At 38.3% G+C, this 13,411-nt stretch overlaps 22 non-coding genes across 22 annotated transcripts; all 22 read left to right on the plus strand.

The window, feature by feature from the left end:
- Positions 1 to 511: 511 nt before the first annotated feature.
- Trnam-cau (transfer RNA methionine (anticodon CAU)) lies at positions 512 to 600 on the plus strand. The gene is given in 2 exon segments: positions 512 to 548; positions 565 to 600. It is a non-coding gene; the product is annotated as a tRNA-Met (tRNA).
- A 361-nt stretch (positions 601 to 961) lies between these two features.
- Positions 962 to 1,034, plus strand: Trnar-ccu (transfer RNA arginine (anticodon CCU)). Its single transcript has one exon. It is a non-coding gene; the product is annotated as a tRNA-Arg (tRNA).
- Positions 1,035 to 1,392: 358 nt separating this feature from the next.
- Trnak-uuu (transfer RNA lysine (anticodon UUU)) lies at positions 1,393 to 1,465 on the plus strand. The gene has a single exon. It is a non-coding gene; the product is annotated as a tRNA-Lys (tRNA).
- Positions 1,466 to 2,927: 1,462 nt separating this feature from the next.
- On the plus strand, positions 2,928 to 3,016 carry Trnam-cau (transfer RNA methionine (anticodon CAU)). Its single transcript is given in 2 exon segments — positions 2,928 to 2,964; positions 2,981 to 3,016. It is a non-coding gene; the product is annotated as a tRNA-Met (tRNA).
- Positions 3,017 to 3,377: 361 nt separating this feature from the next.
- Positions 3,378 to 3,450, plus strand: Trnar-ccu (transfer RNA arginine (anticodon CCU)). Its single transcript has one exon. It is a non-coding gene; the product is annotated as a tRNA-Arg (tRNA).
- A 358-nt stretch (positions 3,451 to 3,808) lies between these two features.
- Trnak-uuu (transfer RNA lysine (anticodon UUU)) lies at positions 3,809 to 3,881 on the plus strand. Its single transcript has one exon. It is a non-coding gene; the product is annotated as a tRNA-Lys (tRNA).
- An 885-nt stretch (positions 3,882 to 4,766) lies between these two features.
- Trnaa-ugc (transfer RNA alanine (anticodon UGC)) lies at positions 4,767 to 4,839 on the plus strand. The gene has a single exon. It is a non-coding gene; the product is annotated as a tRNA-Ala (tRNA).
- A 407-nt stretch (positions 4,840 to 5,246) lies between these two features.
- Positions 5,247 to 5,335, plus strand: Trnam-cau (transfer RNA methionine (anticodon CAU)). Its single transcript is given in 2 exon segments — positions 5,247 to 5,283; positions 5,300 to 5,335. It is a non-coding gene; the product is annotated as a tRNA-Met (tRNA).
- A 360-nt stretch (positions 5,336 to 5,695) lies between these two features.
- Trnar-ccu (transfer RNA arginine (anticodon CCU)) lies at positions 5,696 to 5,768 on the plus strand. The gene has a single exon. It is a non-coding gene; the product is annotated as a tRNA-Arg (tRNA).
- A 358-nt stretch (positions 5,769 to 6,126) lies between these two features.
- On the plus strand, positions 6,127 to 6,199 carry Trnak-uuu (transfer RNA lysine (anticodon UUU)). The gene has a single exon. It is a non-coding gene; the product is annotated as a tRNA-Lys (tRNA).
- An 884-nt stretch (positions 6,200 to 7,083) lies between these two features.
- On the plus strand, positions 7,084 to 7,156 carry Trnaa-ugc (transfer RNA alanine (anticodon UGC)). Its single transcript has one exon. It is a non-coding gene; the product is annotated as a tRNA-Ala (tRNA).
- Positions 7,157 to 7,619: 463 nt separating this feature from the next.
- Positions 7,620 to 7,708, plus strand: Trnam-cau (transfer RNA methionine (anticodon CAU)). Its single transcript is given in 2 exon segments — positions 7,620 to 7,656; positions 7,673 to 7,708. It is a non-coding gene; the product is annotated as a tRNA-Met (tRNA).
- A 361-nt stretch (positions 7,709 to 8,069) lies between these two features.
- Positions 8,070 to 8,142, plus strand: Trnar-ccu (transfer RNA arginine (anticodon CCU)). The gene has a single exon. It is a non-coding gene; the product is annotated as a tRNA-Arg (tRNA).
- Positions 8,143 to 8,500: 358 nt separating this feature from the next.
- Trnak-uuu (transfer RNA lysine (anticodon UUU)) lies at positions 8,501 to 8,573 on the plus strand. Its single transcript has one exon. It is a non-coding gene; the product is annotated as a tRNA-Lys (tRNA).
- An 885-nt stretch (positions 8,574 to 9,458) lies between these two features.
- On the plus strand, positions 9,459 to 9,531 carry Trnaa-ugc (transfer RNA alanine (anticodon UGC)). Its single transcript has one exon. It is a non-coding gene; the product is annotated as a tRNA-Ala (tRNA).
- A 407-nt stretch (positions 9,532 to 9,938) lies between these two features.
- On the plus strand, positions 9,939 to 10,027 carry Trnam-cau (transfer RNA methionine (anticodon CAU)). The gene is given in 2 exon segments: positions 9,939 to 9,975; positions 9,992 to 10,027. It is a non-coding gene; the product is annotated as a tRNA-Met (tRNA).
- Positions 10,028 to 10,386: 359 nt separating this feature from the next.
- Positions 10,387 to 10,459, plus strand: Trnar-ccu (transfer RNA arginine (anticodon CCU)). Its single transcript has one exon. It is a non-coding gene; the product is annotated as a tRNA-Arg (tRNA).
- Positions 10,460 to 10,817: 358 nt separating this feature from the next.
- Positions 10,818 to 10,890, plus strand: Trnak-uuu (transfer RNA lysine (anticodon UUU)). Its single transcript has one exon. It is a non-coding gene; the product is annotated as a tRNA-Lys (tRNA).
- Positions 10,891 to 11,774: 884 nt separating this feature from the next.
- Positions 11,775 to 11,847, plus strand: Trnaa-ugc (transfer RNA alanine (anticodon UGC)). Its single transcript has one exon. It is a non-coding gene; the product is annotated as a tRNA-Ala (tRNA).
- A 407-nt stretch (positions 11,848 to 12,254) lies between these two features.
- On the plus strand, positions 12,255 to 12,343 carry Trnam-cau (transfer RNA methionine (anticodon CAU)). Its single transcript is given in 2 exon segments — positions 12,255 to 12,291; positions 12,308 to 12,343. It is a non-coding gene; the product is annotated as a tRNA-Met (tRNA).
- A 330-nt stretch (positions 12,344 to 12,673) lies between these two features.
- Trnar-ccu (transfer RNA arginine (anticodon CCU)) lies at positions 12,674 to 12,746 on the plus strand. The gene has a single exon. It is a non-coding gene; the product is annotated as a tRNA-Arg (tRNA).
- Positions 12,747 to 13,105: 359 nt separating this feature from the next.
- Trnak-uuu (transfer RNA lysine (anticodon UUU)) lies at positions 13,106 to 13,178 on the plus strand. The gene has a single exon. It is a non-coding gene; the product is annotated as a tRNA-Lys (tRNA).
- The last annotated feature ends 233 nt before the right edge of the window (positions 13,179 to 13,411 follow it).

The raw sequence follows: 13,411 nt of genomic DNA on the forward strand, positions 1-13,411 counted from the left end.
GCTCGCTTTGCATGTGAGAGGTACCGGGATCGATACCCGGATTCTCCAGACCTTTTTCTTCACCCTTTGCACTACCTTTCCTTATGGTAAAACCTCTTTTTGATCTCTTGCTGTACTACGAGATTGTTTTGAAAAACACAACTTTAATCATCTACAACTGTCAAATGAAACACCTTGTTCAACACATCACTTACATCAATTACAAGCCATGGAGATGTGTACGTCCAAAAAAAGGTTAAAGTTCCTTTAGAATATTGGTATGAACGTTAAAGCTGAACACCGCTCGTAAATAGGCACCGTCACACAGATACCTGGTATATAAACCCTTCGATTTCGTTACACCCGATTGCACACCTGAACCTCGTGGCCGACATGTATTATTCCTTTCGTGGTCTTTAGATTTTATGCATTTTTTGATGTAAAGGTGACATTTCTTTCACTTGAGGTACGTACATGATAGAATTCTTCACATCTAGGATCCACCTCTTGTCTCTATTATAAATTATAGAGAGCCTCGGTAGCGCAGTAGGTAGCGCGTCAGTCTCATAATCACATAAAAGAGCGATCTGAAGGTCGTGAGTTCGATCCTCACCCGGGGCAAACTTTTTTACAATGACCCTAAAATCCTTCCAACTGATACTTCACAATTGGATAACAATTAATCACGTTGTAAAGGTACGACCATATCGCGTACCTGATTCCGTTATCTCTTCGTTTTATGTCAACCACAGTTCTGCGACGCAAGTCTATATGGGTTGGGGTCCTGTTACATGTCATATGACATTCACGTAACCCTACTACATGTAATAGAGCAAATCATTCTCTTATCCTACCCAAGTAAGAACATGTCAAATCAATCTGTGGTACCTAAAACCTTCAACTGCAGCACACTAAAGGTCAAATTTCAAAGTTCTTTTCGTTCACACCCTTAAATGTCACCATAAACACATCAATGCCAACCGCCTCCGTGGCCCAATGGATAAGGCATCGGCCTCCTAAGCCGGGGATTGCGGGTTCGAGTCCCGCCGGAGGTTGATCCTCATTTTTTTTAATACTTTTATCAAAGACATCCTTTGCCCTCATCTGTTAGGATCAGTCGTTTGACTGTGTCTTAAACACCATCTGCCAAGTATATATGCCGTGAAATAAAGTGGGGCATATTGTTCAAATAACCCTAACTGACGTCGAAAAAGAAATTGTAAATCTATCAACCCTTAAACTAGCAAGTCCACACACAATCAGAAATCTGGATATGGATTCTCTTTTCCTTGAGTCATTCAACCTTTGGTAATGTGTGGAAGAACACTGACATTCAATCAACTTTTATGCAATACCAATACATCAACAAAAAATATACGTCCACCCGTACGTCTATTCTGATGTATTTATATAGCCCGCGTAGCTCAGTCGGTAGAGCATCAGACTTTTAATCTGAGGGTCTTGGGTTCGAGTCCCAACGTGGGCGATCACTTTTTATTTAGGCTATAAAACCACCAAGGTAAAGTACAACAAACCACTTGTCAAATAGTTTGGCGGAATTCTTATCAACAAAACTCATTCGTTTACTTATCAAAACAGACGTTCAGAAATAACGACAGACATTCAAACAAAATATACAAGGAGGACAAAATGCAGCATTGATAATTCATATTTGAACAATTTCTTCTATAACAATATATGATATACATAAAACATCACAGTAATTCATTCATAATGCTTGAAAAGTCCACTGATTAATCGACTCTTTTAGTTCAGTCCTTTCCTGAATAGCTGACATCTATCGTCACGACATATGTACCGGTGAAATGAATTGCAAATTTCATTTTTTGGCAAACAATTGATATTTACTTGTACCTTAGTACAGTTAACAAGCTAAAGATGAAGTGCCAGGGGAGGGTGATTCTACTTCGTTATAAGCGAAATTTGTTGTATCCGTCAAGTTTACAACATAGTATATAATCATGGAGATTGAAAACCACTTTGCTGTAAGCGGCAAGTCATTATAAGTGTGTTCGCTATAACCGTGTTTTACTGTAGTAATAGATGTAGTGCAGCAGTATTAGTAATAGTAGCTTTTGAAAGTAACCGCGTCCCCAAATTAACGGTCAAAATTAAATTTTCTACAATCAGAATCGAACACAACTATCAAATCATGAAACGATGTGACCACCTTTACAATTTGGCAACTGCAGAGCTGAAACATTGTCACTTTTTAAAATATATATGGTACGTTTTACAAATGTACCGAATCTCAGAAATTTAGCGTTTTCTTCTTAAATATTGGGTAAAATACCTTTCACCATTTTTCCCCTCTCTTTTCTGCCCATTGCAAACTCCTTTTGAAATCAAGGGGGATTAGCTCAGATGGTAGAGCGCTCGCTTTGCAAAAAGATAAAAAAAAAAAAAAAAAAAGAGCGCTCGCTTTGCATGTGAGAGGTACCGGGATCGATACCCGGATTCTCCAGACCTTTTTCTTCACCCTTTGCACTACCTTTCCTTATGGTAAAACCTCTTTTTGATCTCTTGCTGTACTACGAGATTGTTTTGAAAAACACAACTTTAATCATCTACAACTGTCAAATGAAACACCTTGTTCAACACATCACTTACATCAATTACAAGCCATGGAGATGTGTACGTCCAAAAAAAGGTTAAAGTTCCTTTAGAATATTGGTATGAACGTTAAAGCTGAACACCGCTCGTAAATAGGCACCGTCACACAGATACCTGGTATATAAACCCTTCGATTTCGTTACACCCGATTGCACACCTGAACCTCGTGGCCGACATGTATTATTCCTTTCGTGGTCTTTAGATTTTATGCATTTTTTGATGTAAAGGTGACATTTCTTTCACTTGAGGTACGTACATGATAGAATTCTTCACATCTAGGATCCACCTCTTGTCTCTATTATAAATTATAGAGAGCCTCGGTAGCGCAGTAGGTAGCGCGTCAGTCTCATAATCACATAAAAGAGCGATCTGAAGGTCGTGAGTTCGATCCTCACCCGGGGCAAACTTTTTTACAATGACCCTAAAATCCTTCCAACTGATACTTCACAATTGGATAACAATTAATCACGTTGTAAAGGTACGACCATATCGCGTACCTGATTCCGTTATCTCTTCGTTTTATGTCAACCACAGTTCTGCGACGCAAGTCTATATGGGTTGGGGTCCTGTTACATGTCATATGACATTCACGTAACCCTACTACATGTAATAGAGCAAATCATTCTCTTATCCTACCCAAGTAAGAACATGTCAAATCAATCTGTGGTACCTAAAACCTTCAACTGCAGCACACTAAAGGTCAAATTTCAAAGTTCTTTTCGTTCACACCCTTAAATGTCACCATAAACACATCAATGCCAACCGCCTCCGTGGCCCAATGGATAAGGCATCGGCCTCCTAAGCCGGGGATTGCGGGTTCGAGTCCCGCCGGAGGTTGATCCTCTTTTTTTTTAATTCTTTTATCAAAGACATCCTTTGCCATCATCTGTTAGGATCAGTCGTTTGATTGTGTTTTAAACACCATCTGCCAAGTATATATGCTGTGAAATAAAGTGGGGCATATTGTTCAAATAACCCTAACTGACATCGAAAAAGAAATTGTAAATCTATCAACCCTTAAACTCGCAAGTCCACACACAATCAGAAATCTGGATATGGATTCTCTTTTCCTTGAGTCATTCAACCTTTGGTAATGTGTGGAAGAACACTGACATTCAATCAACTTTTATGCAATACCAATACATCAACAAAAAATATACGTCCACCCGTACGTCTATTCTGATGTATTCATATAGCCCGCGTAGCTCAGTCGGTAGAGCATCAGACTTTTAATCTGAGGGTCTTGGGTTCGAGTCCCAACGTGGGCGATCACTTTTTATTTAGGCTTTAATAACCACCAAGGTAAAGTACAACAAACCACTTGTCAAATGGTTTGGCGGAATTCTTATCAACAAAACTCATTCGTTTACTTATCAAAACAGACGTTCAGAAATAACGACAGATATTCAAACAAAATATACAAGGAGGACAAAATGCAGCATTGATAATTCATATTTGAACAATTTCTTCTATTACAATATATGATATACATAAAACATCACAGTAATTCATTCATAATGCTTGAAAAGTCCACTGATTAATCGACTCTTTTAGTTCAGTCCTTTCCTGAATAGCTGACATCTATCGTCACGACATAAGTACCGGTGAAATGAATTGCAAATTTCATTTTTTGGCAAACAATTGATATTTACTTGTACCTTAGTACAGTTAACAAGCTAAAGATGAAGTGCCAGGGGAGGGTGATTCTACTTCGTTATAAGCGAAATTTGTTGTATCCGTCAAGTTTACAACGTAGTATATAATCATGGAGATTGAAAACCACTTTGCTGTAAGCGGCAAGTCATTATAAGTGTGTTCGCTATAACCGTGTTTTACTGTAGTAATAGATGTAGTGCAGCAGTATTAGTAATAGTAGCTTTTGAAAGTAACCGCGTCCCCAAATTAATGGTCAAAATTAAATTTTCTACAATCAGAATCGAACACAACTATCAAATCATGAAACGATGTGACCACCTTTACAATTTGGCTACTGCAGAGCTGAAACATTGTCACTTTTTAAAATATATATGGTACGTTTTACAAATGTACCGAATCTCAGAAATTTAGCGTTTTCTTCTTAAATATTGGGTAAAATACCTTTCATCATTTTTCCCCTCTCTTTACTGCCCATTGCAAACTCCTTTTGAAATCAAGGGGGATTAGCTCAGATGGTAGAGCGCTCGCTTTGCATGTGAGAGGTACCGGGATCGATACCCGGATTCTCCAGACCTTTTTCTTCACCCTTTGCACTACCTTTCCTTATGGTAAAACCTCTTTTTGATCTCTTGCTGTACTACGAGATTGTTTTGAAAAACACAACTTTAATCATCTACAACTGTCAAATGAAACACCTTGTTCAACACATCACTTACATCAATTACAAGCCATGGAGATGTGTACGTCCAAAAAAAGGTTAAAGTTCCTTTAGAATATTGGTATGAACGTTAATCACGGTTGCAAAAACATAACTAATCACTGGCTTTGTATAACCTGTCATTTACAGTGAGTAATAACAAACTTCTGTATGAAGTTGATGCAATGTAAAGGTGACATTTCTTTCACTTGAGGTACGTTCATGATAGAATTCTTCACATCTAGGATCCACCTCTTGTCTCTATTATAAATTATAGAGAGCCTCGGTAGCGCAGTAGGTAGCGCGTCAGTCTCATAATCACATAAAAGAGCGATCTGAAGGTCGTGAGTTCGATCCTCACCCGGGGCAAACTTTTTTACAATGACCCCAAAATCCTTCCAACTGATACTTCACAATTGGATAACAATTAATCACGTTGTAAAGGTACGACCATATCGCGTACCTGATTCCGTTATCTTTCGTTTTATGTCAACCACAGTTCTGCGACGCAAGTCTATATGGGTTGGGGTCCTGTTACATGTCATATGACATCCACGTAACCCTACTACATGTAATAGAGCAAATCATTTTCTTGTCCTACCCAAGTAAGAACATGTCAAATCAATCTGTGGTACCTAAAACCTTCAAATACAGCACACTTAAGGTCAAATTTCAAAGTTCTTTTCGTTCACACCCTTAAATGTCACCATAAACACATCAATGCCAACCGCCTCCGTGGCCCAATGGATAAGGCATCGGCCTCCTAAGCCGGGGATTGCGGGTTCGAGTCCCGCCGGAGGTTGATCCTCATTTTTTTTAATACTTTTATCAAAGACATCCTTTGCCCTCATCTGTTAGGATCAGTCGTTTGACTGTGTCTTAAACACCATCTGCCAAGTATATATGCCGTGAAATAAAGTGGGGCATATTGTTCAAATAACCCTAACTGACGTCGAAAAAGAAATTGTAAATCTATCAACCCTTAAACTAGCAAGTCCACACACAATCAGAAATCTGGATATGGATTCTCTTTTCCTTGAGTCATTCAACCTTTGGTAATGTGTGGAAGAACACTGACATTCAATCAACTTTTATGCAATACCAATACATCAACAAAAAATATACGTCCACCCGTACGTCTATTCTGATGTATTTATATAGCCCGCGTAGCTCAGTCGGTAGAGCATCAGACTTTTAATCTGAGGGTCTTGGGTTCGAGTCCCAACGTGGGCGATCACTTTTTATTTAGGCTATAAAACCACCAAGGTAAAGTACAACAAACCACTTGTCAAATAGTTTGGCGGAATTCTTATCAACAAAACTCATTCGTTTACTTATCAAAACAGACGTTCAGAAATAACGACAGACATTCAAACAAAATATACAAGGAGGACAAAATGCAGCATTGATAATTCATATTTGAACAATTTCTTCTATAACAATATATGATATACATAAAACATCACAGTAATTCATTCATAATGCTTGAAAAGTCCACTGATTAATCGACTCTTTTAGTTCAGTCCTTTCCTGAATAGCTGACATCTATCGTCACGACATATGTACCGGTGAAATGAATTGCAAATTTCATTTTTTGGCAAACAATTGATATTTACTTGTACCTTAGTACAGTTAACAAGCTAAAGATGAAGTGCCAGGGGAGGGTGATTCTACTTCGTTATAAGCGAAATTTGTTGTATCCGTCAAGTTTACAACATAGTATATAATCATGGAGATTGAAAACCACTTTGCTGTAAGCGGCAAGTCATTATAAGTGTGTTCGCTATAACCGTGTTTTACTGTAGTAATAGATGTAGTGCAGCAGTATTAGTAATAGTAGCTTTTGAAAGTAACCGCGTCCCCAAATTAACGGTCAAAATTAAATTTTCTACAATCAGAATCGAACACAACTATCAAATCATGAAACGATGTGACCACCTTTACAATTTGGCTACTGCAGAGCTGAAACATTGTCACTTTTTAAAATATATATGGTACGTTTTACAAATGTACCGAATCTCAGAAATTTAGCGTTTTCTTCTTAAATATTGGGTAAAATACCTTTCACCATTTTTCCCCTCTCTTTTCTGCCCATTGCAAACTCCTTTTGAAATCAAGGGGGATTAGCTCAGATGGTAGAGCGCTCGCTTTGCATGTGAGAGGTACCGGGATCGATACCCGGATTCTCCAGACCTTTTTCTTCACCCTTTGCACTACCTTTCCTTAAGGTAAAACCTCTTTTTGATCTCTTGCTGTACTACGAGATTGTTTTGAAAAACACAACTTTAATCATCTACAACTGTCAAATGAAACACCTTGTTCAACACATCACTTACATCAATTACAAGCCATGGAGATGTGTACGTCCAAAAAAAGGTTAAAGTTCCTTTAGAATATTGGTATGAACGTTAAAGCTGAACACCGCTCGTAAATAGGCACCGTCACACAGATACCTGGTATATAAACCCTTCGATTTCGTTACACCCGATTGCACACCTGAACCTCGTGGCCGACATGTAGTATTCCTTTCGTGGTCTTTAGATTTTATGCATTTTTTGATGTAAAGGTGACATTTCTTTCACTTGAGGTACGTACATGATAGAATTCTTCACATCTAGGATCCACCTCTTGTCTCTATTATAAATTATAGAGAGCCTCGGTAGCGCAGTAGGTAGCGCGTCAGTCTCATAATCACATAAAAGAGCGATCTGAAGGTCGTGAGTTCGATCCTCACCCGGGGCAAACTTTTTTACAATGACCCTAAAATCCTTCCAACTGATACTTCACAATTGGATAACAATTAATCACGTTGTAAAGGTACGACCATATCGCGTACCTGATTCCGTTATCTCTTCGTTTTATGTCAACCACAGTTCTGCGACGCAAGTCTATATGGGTTGGGGTCCTGTTACATGTCATATGACATTCACGTAACCCTACTACATGTAATAGAGCAAATCATTCTCTTATCCTACCCAAGTAAGAACATGTCAAATCAATCTGTGGTACCTAAAACCTTCAACTGCAGCACACTAAAGGTCAAATTTCAAAGTTCTTTTCGTTCACACCCTTAAATGTCACCATAAACACATCAATGCCAACCGCCTCCGTGGCCCAATGGATAAGGCATCGGCCTCCTAAGCCGGGGGTTACGGGTTCGAGTCCCACCGGAGGTTGATCCTCATTTTTGTAAATACTTTTATCAAAGACATCCTTTGCCCTCATCTGTTAGGATCAGTCGTTTGACTGTGTTTTAAACACCATCTGCCAAGTATATATGCTGTGAAATAAAGTGGGGCATATTGTTCAAATGACCCTAACTGACATCGAAAAAGAAATTGTAATTCTATCAACCCTTAAACTCGCAAGTCCACACACAATCAGAAATCTGGATATGGATTCTCTTTTCCTTGAGTCATTCAACCTTTGGTAATGTGTGGAAGAACACTGACATTCAATCAACTTTTATGCAATACCAATACATCAACAAAACATATATGTCCACCCGTACGTCTATTCTGATGTATTCATATAGCCCGCGTAGCTCAGTCGGTAGAGCATCAGACTTTTAATCTGAGGGTCTTGGGTTCGAGTCCCAAAGTGGGCGATCACTTTTTATTTAGGCTTTAATAACCACCAAGGTAAAGTACAACAAACCACTTGTCAAATGGTTTGGCGGAATTCTTATCAACAAAACTCATTCGTTTACTTATCAAAACAGACGTTCAGAAATAACGACAGATATTCAAACAAAATATACAAGGAGGACAAAATGCAGCATTGATAATTCATATTTGAACAATTTCTTCTATAACAATATATGATATACATAAAACATCACAGTAATTCATTCATAATGCTTGAAAAGTCCACTGATTAATCGACTCTTTTAGTTCAGTCCTTTCCTGAATAGCTGACATCTATCGTCACGACATAAGTACCGGTGAAATGAATTGCAAATTTCATTTTTTGGCAAACAATTGATATTTACTTGTACCTTAGTACAGTTAACAAGCTAAAGATGAAGTGCCAGGGGAGGGTGATTCTACTTCGTTATAAGCGAAATTTGTTGTATCCGTCAAGTTTACAACGTAGTATATAATCATGGAGATTGAAAACCACTTTGCTGTAAGCGGCAAGTCATTATAAGTGTGTTCGCTATAACCGTGTTTTACTGTAGTAATAGATGTAGTGCAGCAGTATTAGTAATAGTAGCTTTTGAAAGTAACCGCGTCCCCAAATTAACGGTCAAAATTAAATTTTCTACAATCAGAATCGAACACAACTATCAAATCATGAAACGATGTGACCACCTTTACAATTTGGCTACTGCAGAGCTGAAACATTGTCACTTTTTAAAATATATATGGTACGTTTTACAAATGTACCGAATCTCAGAAATTTAGCGTTTTCTTCTTAAATATTGGGTAAAATACCTTTCACCATTTTTCCCCTCTCTTTACTGCCCATTGCAAACTCCTTTTGAAATCAAGGGGGATTAGCTCAGATGGTAGAGCGCTCGCTTTGCATGTGAGAGGTACCGGGATCGATACCCGGATTCTCCAGACCTTTTTCTTCACCCTTTGCACTACCTTTCCTTATGGTAAAACCTCTTTTTGATCTCTTGCTGTACTACGAGATTGTTTTGAAAAACACAACTTTAATCATCTACAACTGTCAAATGAAACACCTTGTTCAACACATCACTTACATCAATTACAAGCCATGGAGATGTGTACGTCCAAAAAAAGGTTAAAGTTCCTTTAGAATATTGGTATGAACGTTAATCACGGTTGCAAAAACATAACTAATCACTGGCTTTGTATAACCTGTCATTTACAGTGAGTAATAACAAACTTCTGTATGAAGTTGATGCAATGTAAAGGTGACATTTCTTTCACTTGAGGTACGTTCATGATAGAATTCTTCACATCTAGGATCCACCTCTTGTCTCTATTATAAATTATAGAGAGCCTCGGTAGCGCAGTAGGTAGCGCGTCAGTCTCATAATCACATAAAAGAGCGATCTGAAGGTCGTGAGTTCGATCCTCACCCGGGGCAAACTTTTTTACAATGACCCCAAAATCCTTCCAACTGATACTTCACAATTGGATAACAATTAATCACGTTGTAAAGGTACGACCATATCGCGTACCTGATTCCGTTATCTTTCGTTTTATGTCAACCACAGTTCTGCGACGCAAGTCTATATGGGTTGGGGTCCTGTTACATGTCATATGACATCCACGTAACCCTACTACATGTAATAGAGCAAATCATTTTCTTGTCCTACCCAAGTAAGAACATGTCAAATCAATCTGTGGTACCTAAAACCTTCAAATACAGCACACTTAAGGTCAAATTTCAAAGTTCTTTTCGTTCACACCCTTAAATGTCACCATAAACACATCAATGCCACCGCCTCCGTGGCCCAATGGATAAGGCATCGGCCTCCTAAGCCGGGGATTGCGGGTTCGAGTCCCGCCGGAGGTTGATCATCATTTTTTTTAATACTTTTATCAAAGACATCCTTTGCCCTCATCTGTTAGGATCAGTCGTTTGACTGTGTTTTAAACACCATCTGCCAAGTATATATGCCGTGAAATAAAGTGGGGCATATTGTTCAAATAACCCTAACTGACGTCGAAAAAGAAATTGTAAATCTATCAACCCTTAAACTAGCAAGTCCACACGCAATCAGAAATCTGGATATGGATTCTCTTTTCCTTGAGTCATTCAACCTTTGGTAATGTGTGGAAGAACACTGACATTCAATCAACTTTTATGCAATACCAATACATCAACAAAAAATATACGTCCACCCGTACGTCTATTCTGATGTATTTATATAGCCCGCGTAGCTCAGTCGGTAGAGCATCAGACTTTTAATCTGAGGGTCTTGGGTTCGAGTCCCAACGTGGGCGATCACTTTTTATTTAGGCTATAAAACCACCAAGGTAAAGTACAACAAACCACTTGTCAAATAGTTTGGCGGAATTCTTATCAACAAAACTCATTCGTTTACTTATCAAAACAGACGTTCAGAAATAACGACAGACATTCAAACAAAATATACAAGGAGGACAAAATGCAGCATTGATAATTCATATTTGAACAATTTCTTCTATAACAATATATGATATACATAAAACATCACAGTAATTCATTCATAATGCTTGAAAAGTCCACTGATTAATCGACTCTTTTAGTTCAGTCCTTTCCTGAATAGCTGACATCTATCGTCACGACATATGTACCGGTGAAATGAATTGCAAATTTCATTTTTTGGCAAACAATTGATATTTACTTGTACCTTAGTACAGTTAACAAGCTAAAGATGAAGTGCCAGGGGAGGGTGATTCTACTTCGTTATAAGCGAAATTTGTTGTATCCGTCAAGTTTACAACATAGTATATAATCATGGAGATTGAAAACCACTTTGCTGTAAGCGGCAAGTCATTATAAGTGTGTTCGCTATAACCGTGTTTTACTGTAGTAATAGATGTAGTGCAGCAGTATTAGTAATAGTAGCTTTTGAAAGTAACCGCGTCCCCAAATTAACGGTCAAAATTAAATTTTCTACAATCAGAATCGAACACAACTATCAAATCATGAAACGATGTGACCACCTTTACAATTTGGCTACTGCAGAGCTGAAACATTGTCACTTTTTAAAATATATATGGTACGTTTTACAAATGTACCGAATCTCAGAAATTTAGCGTTTTCTTCTTAAATATTGGGTAAAATACCTTTCACCATTTTTCCCCTCTCTTTTCTGCCCATTGCAAACTCCTTTTGAAATCAAGGGGGATTAGCTCAGATGGTAGAGCGCTCGCTTTGCATGTGAGAGGTACCGGGATCGATACCCGGATTCTCCAGACCTTTTTCTTCACCCTTTGCACTACCTTTCCTTATGGTAAAACCTCTTTTTGATCTCTTGCTGTACTACGAGATTGTTTTGAAAAACACAACTTTAATCATCTACAACTGTCAAATGAAACACCTTGTTCAACACATCACTTACATCAATTACAAGCCACGGAGATGTGTACGTCCAAAAAAAGGTTAAAGTTCCTTTAGAATATTGGTATGAACGTTAATCACGGTTGCAAAAACATAACTAATCACTGGCTTTGTATAACCTGTCATTTACAGTGAGTAATAACAAACTTCTGTATGAAGTTGATGCAATGTAAAGGTGACATTTCTTTCACTTGAGGTACGTACATGATAGAATTCTTCACATCTAGGATCCACCTCTAGTCTCTATTATAAAATACAGAGAGCCTCGGTAGCGCAGTAGGTAGCGCGTCAGTCTCATAATCACATAAAAGAGCGATCTGAAGGTCGTGAGTTCGATCCTCACCCGGGGCAAACTTTTTTACAATGACCCCAAAATCCTTCCAACTGATACTTCACAAATTTGATAACAATTAATCACGTTGTAAAGGTACGACCATACCGCGTACCTGATTCCGTTATCTTTCGTTTTATGTCAACCACAGTTCTGCGACGCAAGTCTATATGGGTTGGGGTCCTGTTACATGTCATAGAGCAAATCATTCTCTTATCCTACCCAAGTAAGAACATGTCAAATCAATCTGTGGTACCTAAAACCTTCAACTGCAGCACACTAAAGGTCAAATTTCAAAGTTCTTTTCGTTCACACCCTTAAATGTCACCATAAACACATCAATGCCAACCGCCTCCGTGGCCCAATGGATAAGGCATCGGCCTCCTAAGCCGGGGATTGCGGGTTCGAGTCCCGCCGGAGGTTGATCCTCTTTTTTTTTTAATTCTTTTATCAAAGACATCCTTTGCCCTCATCTGTTAGGATCAGTCGTTTGACTGTGTTTTAAACACCATCTGCCAAGTATATATGCTGTGAAATAAAGTGGGGCATATTGTTCAAATGACCCTAACTGACATCGAAAAAGAAATTGTAAATCTATCAACCCTTAAACTCGCAAGTCCACACACAATCAGAAATCTGGATATGGATTCTCTTTTCCTTGAGTCATTCAACCTTTGGTAATGTGTGGAAGAACACTGACATTCAATCAACTTTTATGCAATACCAATACATCAACAAAAAATATACGTCCACCCGTACGTCTATTCTGATGTATTTATATAGCCCGCGTAGCTCAGTCGGTAGAGCATCAGACTTTTAATCTGAGGGTCTTGGGTTCGAGTCCCAACGTGGGCGATCACTTTTTATTTAGGCTATAAAACCACCAAGGTAAAGTACAACAAACCACTTGTCAAATAGTTTGGCGGAATTCTTATCAACAAAACTCATTCGTTTACTTATCAAAACAGACGTTCAGAAATAACGACAGACATTCAAACAAAATATACAAGGAGGACAAAATGCAGCATTGATAATTCATATTTGAACAATTTCTTCTATAACAATATATGATATACATAAAACATCAC

This window comes from Magallana gigas, chromosome 6, assembly GCF_963853765.1.
Source record: "Magallana gigas chromosome 6, xbMagGiga1.1, whole genome shotgun sequence".
Classification (NCBI taxonomy): Eukaryota; Metazoa; Mollusca; class Bivalvia; order Ostreida; family Ostreidae; genus Magallana; species Magallana gigas.